Genomic DNA, 18,058 nt, shown 5'->3' on the forward strand with positions numbered 1-18,058 from the left:
ATTTTAATATCAAGATTGAAACATGTAGAAATGAAAATTGTTTTGTTTGCTGTGTACAGAAAATAAGGCATTAAATATGAAAAATACAATATCAAAAAATACAAAAGAATACAGAAAAAACTGAATGTAATAACTTGTTTCTTTCTCTTTACACTTTCGCAAACAATTAAGTATTTGCTTGAGATCATAAAGACTGTTTGTTACGTTAATAATGACTGTTCACAGCTAGCCTCACATAATGAAGATGCAATAATCACTCTTCAACAGTAAACGGAAATGTTCCATCTGAGAATTCACGATATCAATCAATCATTAGTACATATTTAAAATGATATTATACGTCGTTGTCATGTAGACCGACATGGCTACAGGCAAAGTAGGATAGTACATATTGAATTCAAGTGAATTATATCATTATACAGTAGTCAATATTCAAATTCATCCCTTTTTTATGTACAATTCAAAAGAACTGTTGTGTTGACTTGGTTTGTTTTCAAGTCATATAATGCTTTTCGAGGTTAATGTATATTATTATCATTGATCTATCTAGGCATGCTAGTTATGAAATAGTATACATATCATTGCTGCATCCATGGTGGATCCAGGATTTTAAATTAGGAGAGGAAGAGGAGGGAGAGAGGAATGGAAGAAGGGAAAGGAAGTGGAGGGAGAGAGGAAGGAAGTGGAGAGAGAGGGGAAGAAAAGAGGAAGCAGAAGAATGGGATGGGAGAGGGACAATGTGTTCAAGTGTTCAAAAATGTCCTACAGTATATTTTGCATTCTAATTTCAACATTTTTCATCCGTTACAGATTTAATCAAGTGTAACATTTTTTAGTGCTTTGTTGGTATTGTAATGTATACTATAGTAAAGAAACCTATTATAAACCCTAATGGGAATACAAATAAGGTAATAAAGAAATTAATGTGATTTAAATATACAAAGCCGGAAGACAGACTTTATGATGATACAATAATATGCTAAAGAGCACCCACAGCCTGATAAGTATTAGGTCTAATTCTACGCAATGTAAAGCTCTGTCTACACTATCAAACTTTATGTGACAAAAAAATGTGTTGTGCCTTATATGGACATGATGATGTCATATCACTACCATATTTGGGCACATCACACTTTTTTTGTCAAACTAGTTTGATAGTGTAGACAGAGCTTTACAAATGTTTTCAACAAAGAACTTTTATACTGTAAGATTTTCAACTTATTATTAAACTCTATCCGATTCCTTAAAGGTTAGCAGTTTTATGAACTGAAATCAAATATAGCTCAATATTTGTAACTTGAATCAAACAAATATTGCAATCCAAAAATAAATTAGCTAGACTAGAGACAGTTTGATATGTAAATCAAAAGCAGGGCCTATATATTATATAGATGAAATGGTAGGCATTTCAATTGCTACTTAAGTTGTTCTAATCTGTAGTAGGAGGATGGTATTCACAAACTACATTAATTAAAAATTGTCTGAGATAAAAACACAAACTTATTGATGCACAAACTACAAACAAACTCATTACAAAGTGTCTGAGATAAAAACACAAACTAACATATGCATGTTAACATATTGATGGAATTCAGCCTATATTCATAAAACTGCATTAGCACATCCTGTACAGTTAGTTTCAGCAAATTGGCAATTCTTAATTATAAAAACAAACTTCAACTAAAACTTTGACAATGTCAACATTTTGTAAAGTGTGTTAATGATGTTATTGGTCACATAATTAAGACCTTACTGTGTTCAAAATGAGAGGAGCTACATTGCCCTCAAATTGTATACAAATTTATTGTTGTATTTTTTATAGATTTTTTTTTTTTTGTCCATTTTTTTATTGTAATTACAAACATTATTAACTGTGTGATATTGCTTTTGTACGTATACCATAATGAAAAAAAATAAAAAAATAAAGTAAAATGCAGGGCCACAATGGAAATTTTAACTGTTTGGGCTACCCTGGGTAAATAAATGTAAATAATAATAATATTTAAAACCCAAATTAAAATGTTATTATCTCAATTCACTATTCATAATTATGTTTTTGTACTCAGTATATAGAAAGTACATTACTTTTTCTTTATATTAATTTGGCGTACAGTAAATTATTAACTGGAATCTTATCTCTTCTTGGGGTAGTTCATCGATACACAGGTACAGAATTCATTTTGGTTTCAATTATCTTGTTTTTATTATAGAAACTTTTTTTTAGCAATTTTAATTACTGAAGACAATAATATGTTCTTGTAGGCCGACAAAGATTCATCTTTAGTAAACGTTTATCACCAAACAGCTAGACAACTCGATGCCAATTAATGATGGTAACAAAAGAGTTGATTACAGGGAGTTAGTGAATTAACAATCGCCATGCTGTAATTAAGTCCAACAACATAACCTGTATAAATTAACTGGCAGAAATTTAAACACAGTGTTTCTTTAAAAGGTATCATATAACCTATAATGCAGATCAGAGGTTAAATGTCTCTACAGTTGAACAAAGAGGAACAGTGCAGCTTTACTTGTACTGTTTATTCTCTAATTTAAACCACTCTAGCATTCAGACTACGAAGTTTGCATAGTAGCATAGTAAATACAGTGTATCAGTTTAAATACAAGGTAATAATAGACCTTGCAACTACCCAAGCCTTTGATACCGAATTTTACACTGACTAGCTCAGATGTAGAGAAGTCCATATTCACCCTCCTCACACCAGAACATGGGATACACCATGGAGTAACTTTACTCCATGGATACACTTTGAAGCTGTGCTGGTTTGTGGCAAATTCCTGGACTGGTATATGCCAAATAGGTTGAATACTTCTATTATATACCATGGGTTAAATAGATATCAACCATTTTTTCCTGCTTTGAAAGGTTCAAAGAAAAAAAAAGTGGGAGGAGGTTATGGGTGGATCTTATTAAGTAGATCATCAAACCATCAAAGTCACTCCAATGGGAGTCTCCCCTGAATAAGCGGTGTCCGCTGAATAGGAGTGTCCTATTAACAGCGGTGTCCTCTGAATTGGGGGTGGGGGGGGGGGGGGGGGGAGTCACTGAATAGGAGGTCTTCCAACAGGGGTGTCCTTTGAATAGAGGTGTCTCCTTTACAGGGGTCTCCCTGAATAGTGGTGTCAATAAAGGTGCTAAATGGGGATGCCCATACAGGAAGCATTCTACTATCTTCTCTGTTGGTTTAACTTTTTATTTAAAAAAAAAACACAAATGGAAAGTACAGTGAAATTGAACAATGTGTACTAGTCACAGAGTTTACAATTTGTATGGCTTTACATAATAGTAACAATGCTACTACTGTATGTCATCTTTCACAAGCAGATCAAATCAGTTGTCATTTGTTTTTGACTACAATAACATTCAAATAGGTAGACATTGGTTCCTGATTATAAAAGTATTATTGAATATACCATCCACAGTACACGTAGTATGTAGGCCTGCCTGCCACAAACTAAACATATGTCATTTACATTTTCATAACTTAAAAAGTAGAAATTATATAAGTATTGCGGTTTAAGATGACGGTATCGGTTGAAATACACTCAGCTGTTGTCTTATCAAGCATAACTGCTGTATAACCGTGTTAGTTGTGAAAGACATTTTCAACTTTCACGATCGGTTTGTATGTCCATATGGGGACATTAGTACAACAAGTATAAAATGCAAAGAATCCAAATCTCCAAACATACGCAAGAATCATGTATGAAATGCAACTTGTAATTGGTTGTAGATAAGACGTCTGTACTTCCTTTGTTAATCTTTTAAATCACCAGCAATGTTGAAATTCGTCTTAGAAATTGTATAAACATCGGAGAAGCCATGGTTTGATTATTGATTGATGAGTCCCAATTAACTTCAACAAGTGAAAAAAATTAAGATGATTACTAAAGGTAGCCATACCATGACTAATTCAAAACTTGCTCGAACGATGGGGAGGGAGAGACGGGGAGAGGGAGAGACGGGGAGAGGGAGAGACGGAGGGAGAGACGGGGAGAGGGAGAGACGGGGAGGCAGAGACAGGGAAAGGAGAGACGGGGAAAGGAGAGACGGGGAGGGAGAGGCGGGGAGGGAGAGACGGGGAGAGGAGGGCTTCCCAAACAAATGATTTACTATTCTGTCGGCATAGTCATATTAAATGATTGATATTGCAATTAGTGTGATTATAAAAACTGATCACTATTCTGATATGAATATGTTTTAGACTTTTTGTCGTTTCTCTTTCAATTAATTTAAAAACGTCTATTTTTATATCTAATTTGTTTGATAAATTGGATTTGAAATTCAAATCATTAGTCAGAAACTCGAACAAAGTGACACCGATAATGTTCAGTCCGTCCTTACGATACTCTAGTCATCATTGCATTGAAGGCAAGTATCAGCATATAAATTGCTGCTCATTTCATTAGCATTCTCCTACAATATACAGTGCAATCCTGACAGCTATACAGATAAAACACCCTTTAGATGTTGGATTCAAATAGCCTAACAATTACCCATCATCACACGAGGGATTTCCGATCTGCTGACACTACACGTACTAACGAACGAAAAATACGTTACGTGATTGATGACCACTGTGCATTAACAATTCTTTTGCTTGTAAATTGAAACCGCTCTATAGTATCGCAATCCATATTCATGATTCTCTTCAAGAGAGCACATATTAAGAGAATACATCTATGAAGACTTGGTTTATTAATGAAAAACAACTTGACTTGCCAGTCCAAAAAAATGGAATTGATGAAGTGGTGGTGGCGGGAAACTCAGAAACAGGTTTCATGAATTTTTTTAGAAATAGCATGAAACATGGTTTTGGGATGTTTCAAAATGACATGGATTTTTTAATTGAACATTTTTAAAATAATTTTATCGACGACTTCATCTTTACCAGATTACTATTAGAAATCTCGCAAATTATTCTAAAAATTGTAAAACGTTTGACACCTTTCTGAATTTAATTATATTAAATATATTAAATGTTTTTTAAACGTTCGATGCCTTTCAGAATTTAATTGTATTTAATATATTAAACGCTTGATGCCTTTCTGAATTTAATTACATTAAATATATTAAATTATTATTATTAAAATTTAAAAACATTTGTTTTTAGGATTATGTATATAACCTCATTTGTCAATATTGTAAATCTGAGCTTTAGAGTTTACTGTACTTTTAAGTATTTTTATTTGATTTCTTTATTTGATTTATTCATTGGTCTGCCACTTGATGAGTTCACATGAAGTTTTTCAATGAATACATCTACTTTATATACATTTGTATAGTATTGTAATTGTCTGCTACAATACAGTGCAATACTATAGCCACACTTGGGCTTCAAAAGCTTTACAAAATAGGACTGTTGATCCAATATTACACTCAGTGTTAGGTTTATGCTGTTTTTCCAATATCAATTTTGAAAAGCAATTCAAAATGGGGGTTGGGAAAAAAAGTTAAAAAGTGATTTGGTTGAAAAACTGACCAGGCATAAAATCTTACCTACATTTTAGAGCCTATGATATAAGTGACCGAGAAATTTAAATTCAACAAGCAAAATGTAAAATGATCATGTAAAGTTAAAAAATGTTTTCAAGTTTTGGAGAAATGTTCCTAACAAAAATGGCAGAAAGAAAGAAGAATAGTGAAACTTAAAGAGAAAAAAAAGATGTTCATTGACAATCACAAGGGTTATCCACCAAGTGCGTATAACCAAAAAAAATGCTATATGAATGTTTTAAGTTTTTTCTTATTATATCCTCCATGTATGACTTACTCAATAAATCAAATGATGGCCTCCGTAATGTAATCTGAATATATGCCTAATCTAAAAACATCACAGTTAGCATGTTAGACAAATACATGAATGTCGCACATAAAACACAGACAAGGTAATAACATACTGCTCTCTGCTGACAAAATCTAATGCAACGATATTACTGATTTCGTACTTGTTATCTTAGCATTATCGGTACAGTAGTTGCAGTATTCATTAGAAAAGTAAAATTATCCCAAATCATACTTTATTACTGTTAAAAATGTTACAGATTCACTTTATATAAATATATCTAGAAATTTGAAATTGGAAAGTTAAAATTATCAAAATAAGACTTTTTAAAAAAATATTTGGATTTATAATTCAAATGACTTGTAGGCAGGTTATTACAGTACATACAAGTTACAGTGTAGAATACTGAAAAACGGCATGAAAAATAACATACATTCCAATACACACATAATCAGCTATAATTGATCTATTTTGGCAGTCGTCTAGACTTGCCAAATTATTACAACCTGAAGACTTTATTTTGACCTGTTCTTAGGCCCCAAGCCATCCACGAATATACATCACAGAAACCTCTTTTCAAAGAACATACAGTAGGCATAAGCTCTGTAAACTGTAAGCCTACAATCATGGAGGAGGAATAGAAAATGTAAAGGACTACATTAATAAATACATTAATGTACATTTCTAGCTTATGTAACAACTCTACTGTATTGTATGTAAAAAAACAAAATAATTATGAATTTATTTTTTATTTTAAAACTTAGTTTTAAAATAGTTTATATAAAATAATTTTTTGTATGCATATTATGAATTCACACCTAAAGCTCTGTCTACACTATCAAACCAGTTTGACAAAAAAAGTGTGATGTGCCCAAATATGATAGTGATAATACCAAAATACAGTAGTGATATGACATATATATGATATGTCCATATTTTTGTCATATAAAGTTTGAAAGTGTAGATAGAGCTTTAGGATTATTGAGGCATCAAAACCGTGTTAATTACGTAGTAAAGTCATTAGTCTGTACCAGTACACAATCTCATGTGAGATGACTCAGAAATTACATTTTAAAAGTAGTAAAATCAGATCCGAGGATTGATAAAAGTGTTTAACTACCGCGTGTCGGCCGTCAAAAGCATTAAAGGTAAGTACACGCATTTAGAGGTACGTACAACACTTGCTTACACCGTACATAATAAAATGTGAAACCGTAAAACCAACCCGATTACAACAAGTACAGACACTTTGCTCATATGTTTTTCCTAATTTATGCTAACTCATGTACAACAGTTTTTGACGTGTACTCACTGCTTGATCAGGCAAACGTTTTTGATTTATAGTACATAAATGCAACTTAATCCAATAATAACTAATTATAAAATCGTAAAAACTATACAGTGTCTACTCTTCATCAAGCAAAAAAAATAAAATTGTTAGAATCAATAGTTGAAACATCTGTTTTTTAAACACTCATTTTCAATTTAGTTTGTCTGACGTCATGTATTTAAATTTTTGCATAAAATAATATGCATCATAATAAATGTGTCGTCTAAAAAGAAACATCTATCAATATTAATATCTTGTATATAATTCCCTAAAGATTATCGTTACTACTTTGTTTATCTGTGCATTTGATTGCCAGTAAAATGCATTAACACCTAGGCTGTTCACAATGCTCATTGGGTGTAAATTTGTTATTGCTATTAGTCACTACACAATTCAACTGTAATGTCATTGTCGCAAGATTACAAAAGAAAGATCGGCAAGGGGAGACGAGTATTCATTATGGTGGGAAATAAAGTGTATAGTTGTAAATAAAGACACTGAAAATGACCCTAAAGCTCTGTCTACACTATCAAACTTTATGTGACAAATGGATGATGATGTCATATCTCTACATTATTTTGGCATATCACTAACATATATGGACATATCACTACCATATATGAGCATATTCACTACCGTAATTCGTATTTGGGCATATCACTACCATATTTGGGCATATCACTACCATATTTGGGCATATCACTACCATATTTGGGAATATCACTTACATATTTGGGCAGTGTAGACAGAACTTTAGACTGTCAATGAAGTAATGCTATTTCATTTTTCAATTAATCAATTTTGTTTATGCCAAGCTGATCACCATCATAGATTTCAAATTAGATTTTCTACATCCCATTATTCCTACAGTTGATAAGTTGACCAACATACAGCATTCAAATGGCCTAGTAAATAGACAATTTTATTATTTTTTTACACTTCAATTCATTCACTTCATTCTGTGTGCATAGAGCAACTTCCAGACATGACAGTTGTGTAGTTGCTTGGTGCATCATGACAAAAAAGACCAGAACAATATGGTTTTACACTCAATGTTTGTTGTACGGTTGTGGAAAACTGGGAAGCATGGCTTTTCGTAAGTTGTTGATTTGTCCCATAACTTTAGGCCAAATCATGATTTTATGTATTTCTGTAGTATCTCTGTTCCATCCGTAATTTCTGTAGTAAATAACTCGTAGTATAATAAGTATAATAAGTATATAACTGTGTTTCCCAGAGCATAGAGAATCTGTTTTGGAGAATATTGGATTTGATCCCATATAGTTGATCTAATAAATTTGTATTCATTGTATAATTTGCTATCAGAATAAAATCAGTATTTCAACAACAATAGTTTCATTGATGGAGAAAAGCTCTTAAACCTTTAATGGGCAGAATCTGTTGACCTGCTTATAGCGCCTCTGAGACCGTGTAAATTGAAAAGGTTAAAAACAGAGAACAATACAAACAACTCTAAAAACACTAAATACACAAGACACTAATAAGAATTTCATTTCTAATAGGGTAAGGCAGTTTGTTCCTAGTAAAACATATTTTCCCTCAGGTCTAAGGTTTTTCTATAATCTTTATTATTAAATTTTGAAATTGGAGTTGTACAGAATGGAGAATGAGCAATATGAAAAGTATCACTACAGACTTTTATCGCCAAAAATTGTGCTAATGCATGTTATGTGATTTGTAGTAGGTCTACAATTACATTAAAAAAGAAGCTTAAACAGCTACCCAACTGTACACTGGTGAATCATTATGTTACAGTTAATATGTTAATGTGGTTTCACACTGATGTGTTTCATAGCACGTCGGTTGGTAACAAATAATATATGGCCAGATAATTTTGAAAAAAAAAAATCTATCTCAAAACCTTAACATTCAACATTCAGTTTTGATACAAATTCATACATAGCAAGTATGCATAATGTGACATGGTTTTAGAAATGTTACATCTGATATTGTTTCCACATGTCATGTAGTGTAGAATTTACTTCTTTACAGTACGACTTCTACAATAAAATCTAGATTCAGGGAGAATTAGTTGCTGATTATATCATTATATGAGAAGAGGTTATCATCCCCAACCTCCACTGGGTAAAGAACCATATGAATCTTTCGAAAGAGTAGGGGGTTACCCGGTGTACTGGTCCATCTCGGCTTCTGTGGGTGATGACATGACAGGCGAATGAGCGCCGTTCGGTGGCAGTGGTACGAAACAGAATGACCTTTTGTGGAGAAGACAGTTGTTGTATACATGTGCAACTTAGTCCAGTAGGCTGCGAGTTGCAGGTTATTCCCCCACATTAACATTGTGACCATATCCCTCACCACATTTCTCTCTGGAAATTTGATAAACTCTTTTATTACAGCTCATTTAATGTCAGAAGATAGTGGTTGTTCATTTTCTTTGAATCGTTTGATTTACAGTACACTTGTTTATTGGTCTATAAAAGTTTATCTTCTAAAGCATTAGATTCATCTTCAGCCTTAAGGACAAATTATATATCCATATATATTGAATACTGTTGAAATGCACTTACAGCTTAATAATTGAAAGCTCAGGTGCCATGCAAGTAGTAGTGGAGCTGTAGCTTGGTGGTTAACGTGCTTGCCTTCCAATCCCAAGGTCCATGGTTCAATCCTGAACTAGTGCCAGGGTTGTAACTCATGACTCTTTCAATTCCACTCCCTTAGCCTCAAATGAGACTTAGTTTATAAGCACTATAAATTATAAAATAGTTTATCCATCCTGTAATTGGCGAATTTGTGCTCACTGTTGGATGCGTATGAAAAAAGAAAAAATAGAAACCTAGGAGGCTGCTACCAAACTCATTGTAACACCTTATTTTTCATTTTATTATTCATTTCGACTTTGAAAAATGGTTTGCTGAGAAAGCACAGTAGAAATAGCAAAATTTATGAAAGACTATAATATTAGTACTGTCGTCAATCCATATAGTTATTAAATTTATGTGACCAGGTCATTCAATGCAGTGAATTTAGTGGGAAGGATAGCTGTAAACACAAAGTCCTACAAACACTTTAAGAATTTCACACTAATAAATTATAGAATTGTCACTTGCTACCATGGGATATGAATGGAAAACTATAAAAAAAAAACAAATATTGTTTCAAACTGGAGAAAAATTTCACCAAGCAAGAGGCGGATCCAGGATTGTTTAAAAAGGAGCAAGTGCTAACATTTATTTATTTATTACCATCTTTAATGAGGGTTGGTGGCCTATACAGTTACAGTGAAGGAACTGATTATTAGAGCCCTCGAAAAAACATAACACAAATATAAACATAAAATATTCAGTAGTATATAAAATAATATTAATATTCTGTAGTCGGAAAATATGTATCTATAGAGTAGTTCATTACTTCCTTTTAGCTGTTAAACAGGGACAGTTCATGTCCATTAACCAGCTGGATTTTCTCCTGTTTACAACATATAAATGATAAAGGCATGGAGAAAAATAGAGGAGAAATTATCCACCCATTATCCATGTAACATCATCATAAGCACTGTCTACACTATCAAATTAGTTTGACAAAAAAAGTGTGATGTGCCCAAATATGGTAGTGATATTCCCAAATATGGTAGTGATATGACATCATCATGTCCATATATGGGCACATTACATTTTTTGTCATATTAAATTTTATAGTGTAGACAGAGCTATAGACCTTAAAAAGCCCTAGAGCATGAAAACGTTTAATTTGTCCGTAAGGCTGACCATATGAAACAAAACATTGAATGGATCAGCGAGTGGTCATTGAAGGGTGATAGTACAGTAATTAATTATGAATCTGATAACATATGAGTAGTAAGCTAATTAACAGAGCCCATAATGTGCAAGTTAATGGTTGCTCTAGATGCTATTAGAAAGTGCCTGGCTTAGGCTGTTGGACATCACACAGCCTAATTAGTAATATTTGTATACGTCAAGATGGTTATATTGTTGGTTTCTTTTATTCGGAAAATGAATTGACAGATTTCAATACCTTCTGTACATATCTATAAAAGACAATGACTGGGAACTACTGTACCAAAAAAGACAAAAACTGTTATAATAATAATAATATCCTGGATTTATATAGCGCCTAATGTTCTGAAACCTCTAAACGCTGAACATTATTGCCCCAGTCCTTTTTTTTGGATCAAACACATTTGGAAACATACTCCCATACTGCACCTAGTAATCAACGCAAAGTTGTGTCTTGATCTAACCGGGTTCCGGGTGGAGAGAGTTATAATTTTAATACTATCGTAGTTAGCCTACATATCTCTATAAGTAAGATGACAATTGGGAACTACCTACTGTACTACAAAAAAAGGCAACACTATACAGTACGTAAATAATTCTCAGTTAAATGATGTCATAGTACTCTGTACATAAATAATTTTAAAATAATAAAAACAATAATGATATTCTGGATTTATAAAGCGCCCAACATAATGTTGTAAAACCTCTGAAATAAATCACAACCGAATTTTACCTTTTCAAAAATTTAATTCATTTAAATCCTAGACAAATTATGATTGGATATTGAGCACTGTACACTGGTGGAATTAGAAGCTACTTAATACCATTGTTTTCTGTTCGTTAAACGTCATCAAAGTACTATGTAAGCAGTCACCATTTCAGATATAGCTAAAACATTCTACTATCTAAAATCAATATTTAAATTTAAGTCAAACAAGAATTAGTTTATTAAACTATGCTTAAAATATGCAGACTTTCACTGTTTATAAGTGAAATGCTTTAATTTCAAATATACTTGTCGCTTATTTAAATTTTCATTTTGAAAATACGTTTATGCATTCTGAAACAAGGTAAAATTTTGTTGGGATTCTGCTTTGTTCATTTTTCAACTTTTAATACTTAGCTCAAATTTAATTATTTATTTATTATTTAATTATTATTTAATTATTTAGTTATTTATAAATTGTCTTTATTGGGCTCCTTTTTTGCTTTTGAATGTATAACATGAAAATGCATAGGCCAAATTAAATTATATAGCATCATCATTTGCTATAAATCATTAATATCATATTCTTCATCATTAAAACCTTCATTATGATAATCAAATCACAAAATTCATATCATATATTCACTAGGTATGATTTTCCACACGAGATATCTGATACAAATCATACACATAAAGTTATAGATCCAAAATTAATTATGAAATTATTGAGAAAACCACTTGAATTTGACAGTTATGTGGGCGCAGCAGATGGCTGCTGACAGTGCACAAAGTACACAGCAAATTTAAATTCTGTTATTAAGAGAATAGTGATGAGCAACCTGGATTTATGTGACACAACATTATCAATGTATATGATGGTCTTATAATATTAATATGCATACTTATTTTGCACTAGTATCGTCCAAGAAGATGATCGCTGTAGCCAACGGCTCCCACACACAGCATTTTTAGTCGCGTGCAATGCAACTCTACAGCTCACTATGTCGGTCGGTCGGTCGGTAAACACTAACTTGAGCACGCGACTGCAGCCATGTATATGGCCTTGTTTATAATAATACTTGTACTGTATGATTCTATTAAGTTGAATGGGGCGGATCAAGACATTTTTAAACAAACCATGTCTAGAAAAGTTTTCAAAATATCCATAAATTGCACTGTCTTTTCATAAAATATTATTTAACCATAAAAATTTATTTTACTTTTTCCAAGTACCATTTATCAACTGTGACAATAATACTGTATGCTGGTCCAGAGTTCACGATTCATCTATCATTGTTTTAATATTCTCAGGTAGTTTGTTAATAATTATAAGTTTACTCAGAAGATTGTAGTTAAAATTCTGTTTTTTTTTATGGTGTAGAAAATTATGTGAAAAGATATGAAGCATGTGGACAAGAACAGACATTCCAACTTTCTAATAAATGCTCAAAACTGGGGCGTATCAAATTTGAAAGTGGGACATTCATCGAAATCTTGACACTGTCAAATAGTCATTACACAAACATGATAGCCTCATAAAAATTTACCAATATGGTTACAAGAACTTGCACAGGGTCTTTTCGAACATTTTTTTAATCCAATATAACTTTGAGAATGTTTTAAAAACTAATGATTTTTATTCCGGAACAGGGGAACGAAACATAAAAAAGCATGACATGACAGTTGAAATATTTTTGGTCATTTATACTGTAGCCCACAGTGCTGTAATACTGTAGCTACAGATAGCACACAAATTGCTTTAATTTTGAATTATCCTTTTAAGTTTGGTAAAGAAGGTAAAGTCTTTTAACATTCCATTTCAAATCTAATATTTACAGGCCATTTATACTCAATCATCAACAGAAATGGATGTGTTTGCTTAGTTTTCTTGTAAGATTAAATTAGAAACTAAATCTAATGACATTAGCATTACAGATAACAGCCTCTCTCACTCCTTTCGGAGAAATCATTGCAAAACAATCATTTTCCAGGTAATTGTTGAGATCCTACAAGATAAGGACAGTAGTGAATCAAATGATACTGTGTACAGTACATCTATTGTTAAATTGTTACCCAACTATACATAACCTATACTGTATTTGTATAATACTGTACTTCCAAACATTACAGTATTTATTTTGCTCATTACCTTGAGTATTCCTCAATTACATAATACAAAAGCTACTTAAATCTTCTTGTTATTGTACATCCTTCAACCCTCACATCATCATCTTCATGAAGCTATTCATTATGCCCACTCAATATCAATTCGTTGCTGATTTATATTTTAATCCTTTTTTTCTATTTTATGGACACAAATAAGTAGTTAGACGATTACATTACCAAGTACAGTGACAAATTATCTGATTTTCACAGTTCAAAATTAAATAGATATATAATTGATAGCAATTTTTCTGGCTGTTTTACTTTATCGTTTTGATTTAGCTTTTTGCTTATTTTAATTTATTTCTCGATTGAGATCCAGCCACTGGTATCCCCAACATTGTCATTTCAGTAATTTGCCTTTGTATTTATAATTAATAAATTAGATAGATTGTATAGATATATAGACATAGGCCTAGCTACTGATTAAACATAATGTAGATTCCCCAGTAGAATAACAAGTTTATGCGTCTAATTATCGTTAGTAATAACATTGACACGTCTATAGGTAAGGGTACTTAGGAGTAATCAGTTATTTTGTGTTTGTCATTAGAAATAGTGCCAAAATAAGTCCCAAACCAAATCAGTTAGAATGATTGTAAAAGCTGATGATAACAACAGTTCTTTTTTTCTTGGTCATTACCTGTTCTTGTGACAGAAATATGACAAGGTTGAAGAAGCAGTAAACAGCATCAGAAAAACGTCACATCTTTTAATTTATTACTTTTGACATACATTATAGTGAGTAATAATAATGGGATTTAGGAATAGAAGATAAGCAACAACCAGACTGGTTTAAGTATTGCAGATTTGAACGCATCAATGAATTGGTTGCAATCATGCTTTTACACAGGTCAAACATTCAACGTCTTTCCTATTCTACTCTTCTTGTATGTACAAATCTCACTAATCATTGTCTGTACTACGACTTTAATTACTAACTTATTTCCCAGTTGCATCTCAATCTATATTCACATTAATCATATTTTTTCACATGAGACTATCAACCTTTACCTATATTCATTTCCTCCTATCACAGTTTAATATAATATCTAATACGAATCATTATGATCTAATAAGTACCACCTGTGCTTCAACAATCTCAATTAATGTATCCTTATAATTACATACTCTGGTAATTTCCACTTTCCATTGATTTTCAAACTTACTTTTCAACCCCCAACTAAGGCTGTGTTTATACAACACCCTAAATTTGAACAAATGTTCATTTTTAGCATGTTGTAGGGGCCGAGGTCAATCCCCAAAAACATTAAAAAACATTATACATTTAATAATACTACCATACAGTAGTTAACTGAATATAAACAACAGAGTTAAATTTCTAAGACTTGTCCACTATTAAGATATACCATGATGTAGATTCCACTTTTTTAGCAGACAATTTTACAAAAATTTCTAAACATACTGTACGTGGAAATTAAATGAAAATATTGTATTTCCTAATATATCAAAGGGTGAGCTTCGAAAACATTTTATTATAATACTATTAAAGATTGGAATAATCTTTCATCAAACATTAAAGGTACAAAAACCACTTAATGAGTATAAACGTGCTATCAAGCTTTATCGTAATGTAATGTATGTACATGTATTGTACATGTACTGTACATGTAATGTAGTAATGTACATAGCTAGACTGATAGTATTGTGAACTTTTGTTATATTTTTGTGAATTTTTTTTTTTTAAAGTTTTTGTTATAAGGACCCCATTGGAAATATGCTTTTTTAGCTTTATGGGTAATCCTTGGTATTTTGATTGTACCGAATAAAACAAAAGAAAAAACAATACCCTGGGACGCTTCTAACACGGCAACAGTAACAGCAACCAAGTATCTTCTCGTAGGTGTGTTGAATATGCATGTAATAGTGTGTTGTATAAACGCACTCTAATATTCACCTACAATTTAGCATCTTTTATTATATCTCTCCTTCCTCCTATCTGCCAAATATATAAGTACCTGTCACTCTTAACCTTTACCCCTATATCTGCAGTTGACCTTAGCGACCTTTTGACAATGTTTAACTTGATGGATTTGGGGTTGCAAGGTCACAGTACCCTGCTAATCCAATACACTATTGTATAATAAACCAGTATTACATATTTTGCAAAAGTATAATTTCATTTATAGTACTAGATATCTATATATTCAATTCATTCCCACATTTGTTTCAAATGATTTAAATAATAAAATTTAAATAATTACTTACATTATAGCAATTGTCAGTATATACAGGTGGTATGTTAAAATTATGTTTAATAGTTTAACTGCTATGCTAGTGGAAAAAACACATTTAGCATGGAATGACATATGTAGGTTAAAGCTTTACAAACAATAATTGCTTCCAGTATTTCTTTAAATTAATAGTGACTTATTAATAAATATATTTTTAAATTCAATATCCTGACTGTTAACTTTTAGAATGGATAACTTAATTTATCAATACATTCCATTTCTATACTTTGCTGTTACATCATCTTAAAAATACTAATGCTGACAAGATAATGGTAAATGGTGATAGACTTTACTCAGTGCCGTAAGCAAGAGCAATCTAAATGACTAAGTTTTATTGCTTAAAGACACTGTGAAGCAAAGATGACAGTACTTACTATAAAGACATTTGATTTTTAACAACATTCGTACAGTGCCTCACCGATAAACTACTCGTTAAAATTCTGCATTTGTTAAAGTTGACATAATATTGTAGTCAGACAAATACACACACAATAAAAGCATAAATATTAAAGGCATCCATCTTAAAAGCCCTCAAGACATTCAGATAGATAGACTACATTACTGTAATTTATATTCTTATTGCAGATCACATAAATCTTAGCTTTCCTTTTGCCTTGTCTACAAGTTAAATACTCTCATCCAGCCTACTTCAATATATTTACATTTTTGTCACTAGTTTAAATTGTTCTTAAACCTGAATGAATGCAATTCTAGTGATCATCAGCAGTGATACAATTATTATCATTTAAAACTAGCCTAAAATAAATTTTAAAAACGGAATACAGGGGCGAATTTATTTCATAAATGTAGGTTAAAAAACAATTTATTTCATAACTAACATTGTTTTATTTTTAAAAGACATGGCTGTTAAAAAAAGTGGGAGAGAGGCCTAAAGCCAGTTTAGGCCCCATCTAAATCCACGCCTGGTAAACTACTGTAATTTTTGTCCAGTTTTGTAAAATGTATTATCAGTGGAAAACTTTCTTCTTCATTTCTGGCATCATAAAAATCATAAAGTAATTTAAAATCAAAATGTACAATGTAGACATTGGACTATGGTACTGGTTTAAATCTTAACTATTTCTCTGTAAATAACTTAAGCATGACTGCATTAGTCTAATACAAATGAAAGCTATTATTTTACAGACCAACAGGCTACTACGAAAAAATGTTAAGTAAATGAACAGAGTTACTTAGTAGTAGAACAAAAAGTGAGATCTAGGATTGGAAGTTGTGTTTACTACTACGGTGTCTTTGAACTATGGGTTGTAAAGTACTTGTTTACTGGGTGTCTTTCAACTTTGCTTTAACAATAGATACATTGTTTCCTTGGATCATTGATTCCAAACAATTTATCTTGCATTATAATTTGTTTCCAATTGCTTTATAGTATTCAACAATAATGTACTCTATGATTCCCACCAGTTCCAACCACAAACTCTCACTCAGATCAGCTTTGGCTGTATGGTCGGACCACCCTCCTTAATAGATGTTGTTGAAATAAGTAAATCCTATTATATAGTATACCCTATAATCAAATTGCAACTGCCTTTTTCTTCTACCTCTAATTTCAGACGCCTGAACTAAAATAGCTACTGTACAATATCAATGTGTTTCAACCACTTCCTCAATACAGTACCTGCAACCTACTGTAAGTTACACGGTATCTTTCCTACAGTAAGCTACGGCAAAACAAGTGAGAAGGGTGTGGGGAGGAGGCTGTGGTGTTATTTTGGTCACCAATTGATGTATAATATTAAACAGTACTTAGTGAGAATAGGCAGAAGTCCAAAAGTCCACCTCACCTCAATCCCATTAGGACACCCAAAGCAAGAAGGCTTAATCTGATCACAAGTGACAGGTTAGTGATCTGTAGCTTGCTGCTATTGGTCTTCTTGCATTGATGTACATCTTTGCATTGTGTCCTAGTGGGACATCACCATAGAAACAAATAATACAATTTGAAAAGTGTAAAACCGACATAAACAATTCTATTTCCAAAGTATTGTGCCAAT

At 31.9% G+C, this 18,058-nt stretch overlaps 1 protein-coding gene across 2 annotated transcripts in view; it reads right to left on the bottom strand.

Annotated features, from left to right (window-relative positions):
* LOC144845274 (cGMP-dependent protein kinase 1-like) overlaps positions 1–18,058 on the bottom strand; it is a 68,929-nt gene that overhangs the window by 46,654 nt on the left and 4,217 nt on the right. The gene's annotated exons all lie outside the window — the stretch shown is intronic.

The sequence above is a fragment of the Antedon bifida genome, chromosome 6 (genome assembly GCF_963402885.1).
Source record: "Antedon bifida chromosome 6, ecAntBifi1.1, whole genome shotgun sequence".
Lineage (NCBI taxonomy): Eukaryota > Metazoa > Echinodermata > Crinoidea > Comatulida > Antedonidae > Antedon > Antedon bifida.